Source organism: Colias eurytheme, chromosome 13 (assembly GCF_061535395.1).
Source record: "Colias eurytheme isolate Ceu_HAF_F1 chromosome 13, ilColEury1 Martin Lab GWU primary, whole genome shotgun sequence".
Classification (NCBI taxonomy): Eukaryota; Metazoa; Arthropoda; class Insecta; order Lepidoptera; family Pieridae; genus Colias; species Colias eurytheme.
Genome location: NC_142992.1, coordinates 7,868,719 through 7,877,940, shown reverse-complemented (window position 1 = coordinate 7,877,940; position 9,222 = coordinate 7,868,719). Strand labels below are relative to the sequence as shown.

The 9,222-nt window shown below is 32.0% G+C and overlaps 1 long non-coding RNA gene across 1 annotated transcript; it reads right to left on the bottom strand.

Moving 5' to 3' along the window:
- Nucleotides 1-2,965: 2,965 nt before the first annotated feature.
- LOC149903540 (uncharacterized) lies at nucleotides 2,966-5,155 on the bottom strand. Its single transcript, XR_016457425.1, has 3 exons — nucleotides 4,576-5,155; nucleotides 4,027-4,162; nucleotides 2,966-3,215 (listed from the first exon to the last, which is right to left on the bottom strand). It is a non-coding gene; the product is annotated as an uncharacterized LOC149903540 (long non-coding RNA).
- Nucleotides 5,156-9,222: the final 4,067 nt, after the last annotated feature.

The window sequence follows — 9,222 nt, the reverse complement described above, 5'->3', positions numbered from 1 at the left end:
AATAAACTACAATAGTAGGTATGTTGTTAAATTATTTGCTTTAATTTCAAACGTAACGAAACCGTAACCAGCGGTATAATAATAGTTATACGTCAATCGTAAATGTGTCGTTTATTTGTTTAAGTTTGGCTAAACATCTTACGTTCATGAATGAAAATTGAAAACACGGACATTGACCCGTGTACCGAATTGGTTTCCCTAGTCCTTAGTGTAATATTATCTGTGCCCTGGAGAATACCTGAAAGAAAATACGGTGTAATTTTTAACATTAATTAGGAGAAGGGTTATATCTTATTCCGTAGGCTGAACCTTTTAATGTGAAAGCAAAGATATGATCTTTTCTTATAACATCTTTTCGAGTTTTAATTTAATCCTAATGTCATTATTCAAGGAAATAAAATATTTGCATCTGTTTTCTATAATATTAATGTTTTACATTAAATGAACGTTTGGTACCTTCTGAAGAAATTGGAATAGATAACTATGATAGTATAGGTCACTCGCATTGCTTAGTACCTAGTAGTTCCATAGGAAATGTCACATGTTCATTCGCATTGAATGAATAATATTGGTATGCCATATATGATGTGATATGAATAATTCTTTACCAAAATAAAAGCCATGTCCAGGCTCCATTCACGCATATTGATTTATGCAATGCAATATTTATAAGGCAAAAGGTACGAGAGAAATATTTTTCGAAATACAGAAACAATATGTATACAATCTACCTATCAGCAAAGCCTATCAGAAAGTTACAGCAGATTTTTAATATAACTACAACTCAAACTCGAACATTATTTTTCAATTATGGATGTCTAACCTAAGTCTTTTGAATCGGCATACGTCGTCATCGCCACCGATTCGGAAAGCAGTTTATTAAAATTAAGTAAACAACAGTTGTATATAGCAACTAATATAATAATAATGACTTAAAAATTGTTACTCAGCCTGAGTGAATCAGTACCTATTGAATCTATATCGTATTATCATAGAAATAAAAAATGTAACCCTATATCCGAAAAACAAAGCTACACAAGAGCAGGTGTTCAAATACAACAGTTGATAGACGTGCTTCATAAATTGTGCCGGTAAGGTGCCGGTGTGGAGTGTGGTGTGATGAGGAACATCTGTCGCGGTCAGTTTGGCTTGACGTGTCGATTGGATAATCTAGTTGAAGTACTACGATCTCCAGTCTACATTTTGTCATGCATTTTGACAATTTTGTGTAAACTTTGCGGCTTTGATACCTTTCTGATACAAAAAGCTCCTATTTGTATTATATACCTATCTATTCGTTTTACATTAATTTTAGAGACAAATAATTCTATAAAGATTTTTTATTGAGAGTGTTATATGTGAAGCAGTGTGTGCATGTGAATGATTTGCGCATTATTTGACGCATGACAATTACGCTTTTTTAAATTTATAAAAGCCATTCATAAAGCATCTCTTTCACATAGAATTAAGACAAGAAAATTAAAGTCATATTTATCACCACCAACAAATCTTTTAATGGCTATGTTATTCCTTTAATAATTTGGCTATTAAATTTCATAAAGCGTTTTGCGGAGTGAGCTTTCGCGTAGAACCCTATAATATAGGTAAGCTAAAATTATAATAGAGCTTAAATTGCGAACTACAATTCTATGATATCAGTTGATTAGTATTTTGTGCAATTCTATTTTGTATGATATGATTGGATTATAGTATTTTTTTTTTATATTGGCAATAGGGAAGCGCTTGACCACAATCTCGCCTGATGTTTAAGCTGAGATGTGGTCTAAGATGGAACGCGCTTCCCTAGAAGGTACCTGTTCACTCTAGTATATTATAGTATTTAGTGCAATTCCATTAGATATACCAATAGAAAATTGAACCTCCCTATAACAACACTACTCTTCTAGTTTCTTAGCCGATACAATATTGGAGCCACAAGAAAAAAGCCTTAGGCGAATCGTGGGAAGTTTATACAAGCGAATCATTGCTTTATTAAGTAAATACCAACCCACATATTATATTCTTTTGGTATGTTAGACGTTTAATTTCTCTGTAGAAATAATGAATTCACATAAAAGATTCCTCTACATATAAAGACCTTCTACATAAGATATTATAATTATCATCTCATTTATGAAATAGCTTGTCTTACATTAATTCATTACTGTATACTGATAAGTTTTGCTAAACAAAAATGCCAAATATTTCTTGAAAGATAAAATCATCACAATTTCAGTATGTAATTTCGACGCAATGAAAAAAAATCTCTTAAAATAATTCCTTGTCGAAAACAAGAACATTAATGTCGATTAGTTGGTAAAGAGAAGCTACAAGTGTGCTTTTAATACGAAAAAAATCACATACACAATACTCTATGTATTAAGAACCTTCCGTGGAAAAGCACCCAAATGCTTGTGACCAAACCGCCATGTTAACAATTAAGGCGACATACAATCATGCTTGTGCACCTTTTGGGCTACGCCCCCTGGGTGGAGCATAAGAGCGCGCGGGACGCTTCACAAAAACCCCCTCGCCACGCCACACAACTGAATAGATAACGGAAACATACGGAACTAACGGAGGTTCAATGAACTTTACTTATATTCTTATATTCGCGCGGTTAAAGCTGAGTAAAGCGATCCGGCAACGTCTTTTCGTTGCCGGGCCCATCGAACTAGAAAAATTGTTCCTTTGCACGAAGGTCGATTTTTAATTGGTACAAATCTGGTTACAAAAAGTGAGCTTGTGACTAAATTATTTTATGATGTAATTACATATTTGTTATTGTTAGAATTGTCGCTACCTACGTTACTAACTTATTTGCAAATATTTGTAAACAAATTTTATAGTTTTTCGACATGGGGACATACGTACAATATGATAATAAAAATACATAATAGAATAATGCTATTTACGTTTTTTTTTTTACATTTTTATCGGTTTTAAAAGATTAAAAAAACGGGTTTTTGTTTTTATATCATATTTATTGAAAAAAAAAAACAATAATAGACAAAAAAATATTATTTACAATTTTGATTATTTTTGAATAAATATATCCGACATTTTGATATACTTAACATCAGATATTTTCGAATGCTGGTTTTGTTACCATTTTATTGTTCCAATGTTTATCTTCTTGATACGACTTCTTCTCCTTGTTCTGTAAATAAATGTCTCTTGCCCGTTATTTTGAGCTATCCTTGTACATTGAGGTGCTGAAACAACCATAATAAGTTATAATAGGAGAAAAATTAATTGATAATACCTCTTATAATACCACGATTATTATAAAGATACATTCATCAAAACTAGAAAAAATTGCACAGCTGTGTACGTTCCTTTGTCGCTTTATTATCCTAGCCCGTAATAAACTCGATTGTCGGCGTCATACATAGCAAACTTTCTGAGAAAATCGTTCTTTTGTTTGAAAAATTTTACGGTTGACCGCAATTGTTATAACAAGTGCTTTTATAAAAATTAGTAAAAAATTTCGCAGCTGTGTCTGTTCGTTTATCGCTCTATTGTCCTAGCTCGTAAAAAAGTCGTTTGTCGGCATCATAGTTACATAACTACAAATTTTTCAAATATTTTTTATATAAAATTTATAAGTAATTATGCTTATGCATAATATGCAAATAGTAATAAAAAAATTACTCATACATACATTCATTCGAATTGATATATTTATAAATAAATATCCTTTATCTAATCCTGTCTAGATCTAATTCTTGTCTTGGGATTGCTCACATGTGTATAGAATTGTTAGTAGATCAGCAATAAGCCTAAAATAGCATGATATCTAATAAGTAAAAAAATTACAATTACCGGTGCAGTGAAAGACCTCAGACAATAGTTATAATACAATAAAAAAAAACAAAAAAGTTATACGCAATAGGGTTGAAATAAAAATTGTTTCTGATCTCACTGGTATTTACCTACCCGTCAGTGATAACTTACACTAGTCTGAAATATTCCACTATCTTCAATCATATGACTTATAAATAAATGACATAAGAATAAACTTACACAAAAAAAGTACTATGTGAAACTGTCTGAAGATCCACATCAGTTTCTGGTATCATGGTTGGTCTAAAAGACCAAATTGTCTTTATTGCGTCCTGGCTTGCAAGCTGCACATCGGATTTTTCATGGTCGCGCTTCGCTATTAGAAATAAACATACATACACAAATCAGTAGTATATTTATGGGAAAATGAAATCTCAAAAAACAACTAAAACATTACCTATTTATACCAATAATAAAATTATAAATAAAAATAAAGACAGAGTGCATAAAATTATAAAATCTTGATTTGTGCGTTGCTAAGTTCAGACTTTGTAAACATATATGTACTAATACAAAAATCATAAATAGGTAATGAAATCTCAAAATATGTATAAAATAATATTACTTATTACAAATAAAAATAACTATCAGATTTTCATTTATGCGTTTCTCAATTTAGACTTGTAAACATATACCTAGTAATCAAAATATTTGAAGTTGAAATCTTTAGACTTGTAGCGACCGAAAGACATAATAAATATAAATAAGCATGATAAACATTAAACTTACCTATTTAGATTCAATAACTGTAGTTTCTTCATCTGCCTTCGCAACATTTTATTCCTAATGTTCACCATCAATGTTTTGGCCACCAAAATTCACCATGTTTATGAAAAACTTTAGTAACACTAACACTAAATCACGTATGCGAGTAGACAACGGCACCGCGCGAAAAAGTTGTACAGGACTGCTCTCTAAGACGCGTTGGCGTCGACTAACAGAAGGCGGAACGGCGGAAGCGACCGGCCTGCGCGCAATTTTTTGCTCATAGTTTATAAATATATTTTTTTTAAATTACTGATGTATTAATTGAAAAATCTAATCCCGTACGTCCCTCAAGAATTGAATGGAAGTGGATGTGGATAAAGTTTCATTGATATTACTTTACTATTGTCCAAATGAAATTGATTAATTGTTTAATTTTTGGGCAACTTCACAACGTTTTTCTATCGAGGCAAATTTTGCCAATCGTGTTTCGGTTCCCAAACGTCAATAAACAAACTCTTCAATTAAATAAATCGATAAATAAAAAAAATCAAATTCAAAGTTTTTGAAGAAAAAAATTAATTCTCCGTGCACTCGAAACGTCTGTTTTGGGTCTCATTTCGCCTTAACTTGACGCAAACGTTTGTTCGGACGTACGGACCATTCCCAAAAGGGAACGTTGGTTAAAAAGAAGTCTTGCAGGCATCTAACTAATTTTCATATTTTATTGAGGACAAGCTACATTCACAAAGTATTAAGGTACAAAGTAAATTTCTCTTAAAAATATTTAGCCGAAATACATGCGTCCAATCTTGAAATTTTAATCTAAGGGTTTTGAAATAACGGAACTAGGACAAGAATGTACGGAATCCCTTAGGGACAGCTGGGTTACAGGTTCTTTGCAACTAAATAACGTAACAAGATATTATTAATGTGTTGAAAGCGGTGGATCTTGGAAATTCGTAGGTATGAAATTTAGTTTAATTGAATCGTACATAATATTTGTTTTTATTGAAATACCAACCATTTGAGGGAATAAGAATGCAAGTTTAAAATACAATATCCAATAAAATCGTTTACTTGAATTCAGTTCTTACGATACGTGACGATAAAGGAAATATTTTTAGTGTTAATTATCAAGTGACAACCGTCAGTATCAGTTTTTTTAAATATTGAATATAAACTTTTAATGTAAATATGAACATAAATATTGATATAAAAACATTCCGTCGCGATCTCCAAAATGTTCAATAGTCCTTTTTATTAATATTTTCAAATGAGTCACAAAAAGTACACTCATTCAAATGCAGTACAAAGAGCAATTGCATTTAGAGTATTGTTTGTACATGTGTACCGGACCATGTGGCACTAGTAAATAAACAATGTGTACATACGTAACAATGCAAACTCGTTTGTGCATGACTGAAAAATCAATAAACCCACCGTTTACCTTCCTTTTTAGGGTTCCGTACCTCAAAAGGAAAAAACGGAACCCTTATAGGATCACTTTGTTGTCCGTCTGTCCGTCCGTCCGTCCGTCCGTCTGTCAAGACCCTTTTTCTCAGGAACGCGTGGAGGTATGAAGCTGAAATTTATATCAATTACTCAGGTCTACTGTCCCTTGAAGCTGTGAAAAAATCAAACTTCTAAGCCAACGCAATCAAAAGATACAGCCGTTTATGCCGCAAATTTTCGACACTTGCAAGGGAATCAAAACCTACAGTGTGCTTCCCGTCAACTCAGAATCTTGAAATTTGGTACGAAGCAACGTCTTATAGCATAGATAAAGGAAAAATTACGAAAACCATAAATTTTTAGTTACATCACATAATATATATTTTTTTAATAATTTTAAACTTACTACCACGGAACCCTCGGTGCGCGAGTCCGACTCGCACTTGGCCGGTTTTTTTTTAATAAATGTAGTGAAAATGCTCACTGGAATGTTCCATTTTTGTGGATATTGTTTTAATTTTTCACCAGCGCTCTGCTTTGTAAACGAATTTTTGATGCGGTTTTTATTTTAGCTTTAGAACAAGTAAACGCTAGTTATCGCACTAAAGAGATTTTATTATTATAGAAATAGAAATAGAAATAGAAACACATTTATTCCCAAAAAAATGATACAGTACATTAGATACAGAAAATACTTATAACTTAAAAAACAAGGTATAACTGGGTAAAACAATATATTGTGTAGACGTAATAATATTATATTATATCTGTATCACCTCAGGGAAAAGGATTACTGACTCAGCATGAATGTTACAGCTGAGGCTGTAACGCTGTTATTCTGTCAGCACCATATAAGTAGAGAGGAGTGACTAATAAAAGTAGGTATAATTTTAAAGAACGGACTAAATTATGCTATACAGTATTATAATAAAGTAAGAAGATTTTGATGTATGAAGTATGTAACATAGTTTGCCAGTCAGAACGTAAAATCGGCTGAGTGAGTTGAGAGGAAACGAATCAGTAATAAAAAATAAATAGTGTGTAATAATGAATTTATATGTAATTTATGAATTTATATTGCCAACGCCAAGTATGTTGAAGAAGTTAAAGACATCCTTTCCAGAACAATAATATATAAAACGTAGAATATAGATGAAGTAAAAGAAGGACACAATTTTAATGAATATCAAGTAGATTATAGTTTATAGTAGATATTATTAGACACAGAAAATAACAATAGGTATTTATGTAGACTGTTTTTGAATAACGAGAAAATAAGCTTTCAACTTCTTTTTAAAAGTGTCCCTTGATTGAGAATTTCGAATAGGAGGCGGGATATCATTCCAGCATTTCGTAGCAAGAAATCTAAAACTTCCTCTAAAGGCGGCTGTTTTGTATTTAGGCACAGAAAAAATATTTGTGCATGACCTACATTCACTCGAAGCTTTGGAGGACCTCCATAAAAGTTTATCAAATAAATAAGAAGGTTTTTTAAATTTAATAACGTCAAAAAGGAGACTGGCAAAGTAAAGTTTTTGACGGTTTTTCATGTTAAGTAAGTTATGCATGTTTAGGTATGGTGAGATATGTGTTCTTGGAGGAATCTGAAAGCAATATCGTGCACAAGCATTTTGCACTCTCTGAAGGAGACGTTGTGTTCTTTGAAGCAAACAAGGACCATAAACTGCCAGAGCATAGTTTAGTTTGGACAAGACTAGAGTTTCACATAGGCGAATGCGCATATCTACACTTAAAAAATCACGAATTTTGTATAAAACTTTAATACGATAAAAGCAATTTCGAGTAACATTTAAAACATGGGCTTCAAATTTCAAATTATTGTCCATTTCAATACCAAGGTTGCGCACCTGATTGACACATTCGAGAGGTAAGTTATCGATACAAACTTTAGGTTTCAACTGCGATAAACAATTGACCTGTTTTTTGGAACCAACGATCATGAATTTAGATTTTATCGGATTTAATACCAAAGAGTTATTAGTAGACCAACATGAAATATTATTTAAATCCGAATTAAGATTCTTTAAAGTCTGGTCAAAATTATCCCTGCTGATAGGAATGAGTAGTTGTAGGTCATCGGCATATAAGTGAAATTGACAATGTTTAATTGAGTGTGTAATGTCTGCTGTATACAGTATAAATAGAATAGGTCCTAAAATACTTCCTTGAGGTACACCTCTTGTGACTTTCATAGGTTTTGAAAGTATGTGGTTGCCGTTAAGACTATGTAAAAGAACTTGTTGAGTACGATTTTCCAAATAGCTTTTAAACCAGTCAATGGTGTTAGAGTCAAATCCATAGTACGAAAGCTTAGCTAAAAGAAGGGAAATATTAATACTGTCGAAAGCACGAGAGAAATCCAACAGAGTAAGGAGAGTTCCACAGCCCCTATCTTGAGATGCAAGAATTTTATCGATAACATCAAAGAGAGCTGTTGATGTCCCATGTTTAGCCCTGAACCCAGACTGAAGAGGTGGAAATATATTATTTGATTCACAATAATGCACAAGCTGTTTTTGGACTACTTTAGTGAATGAGGTAATGTCAAAATGATCATATCTCTATTAATTTCGTCTGACCCCACAGCATTAGAGTCAATTGATAAAATGATTTTAGCTATGCTGTCTTCACTAACAGCTGTAAAAGAAAATGTAGCATTTGAGAATTTTTTTGAATTGAAATAGTGAACTGTATTTATGTCTGCTCTGTCATCTCCTGGAACATTAAGAAAATGAGTATTAATTTTGTCGGGGTCATTAAAAGTATGTGGTATTAATGTGTTAGATTTAAAATTTGGTAGAACAGATCTCTTTAGATTTTTCCATAATAATTTTGGGTTGTTTATGTTATTATTAATATTATGATTAAAAAATGCCCTCTTTTCGTTAAAAAAAACACAATTAACTAACTGCTTGAGACTTTTGTAAGCTTCTTTATGCATATCTGATTTAGAAGCTTGAAATTTCCGGTGTGCTTTATCGCGTAAAGAAACCATGAACTGCAAAGTACTAGTGAACCAGGGTGGAAGCGGTTTTCTGATAATGGAAGTTTTGGTGGGAGCATATTTATCAAACAGATTAATAATGATAGTATTGAACAATTCCACAGAATCATTTACGCAAACTTGCTTCAATAAAATATCCCAGTTGATAGAACTTAAATCAAAGTTAAATGGACTAATAGGTATATTTTTTA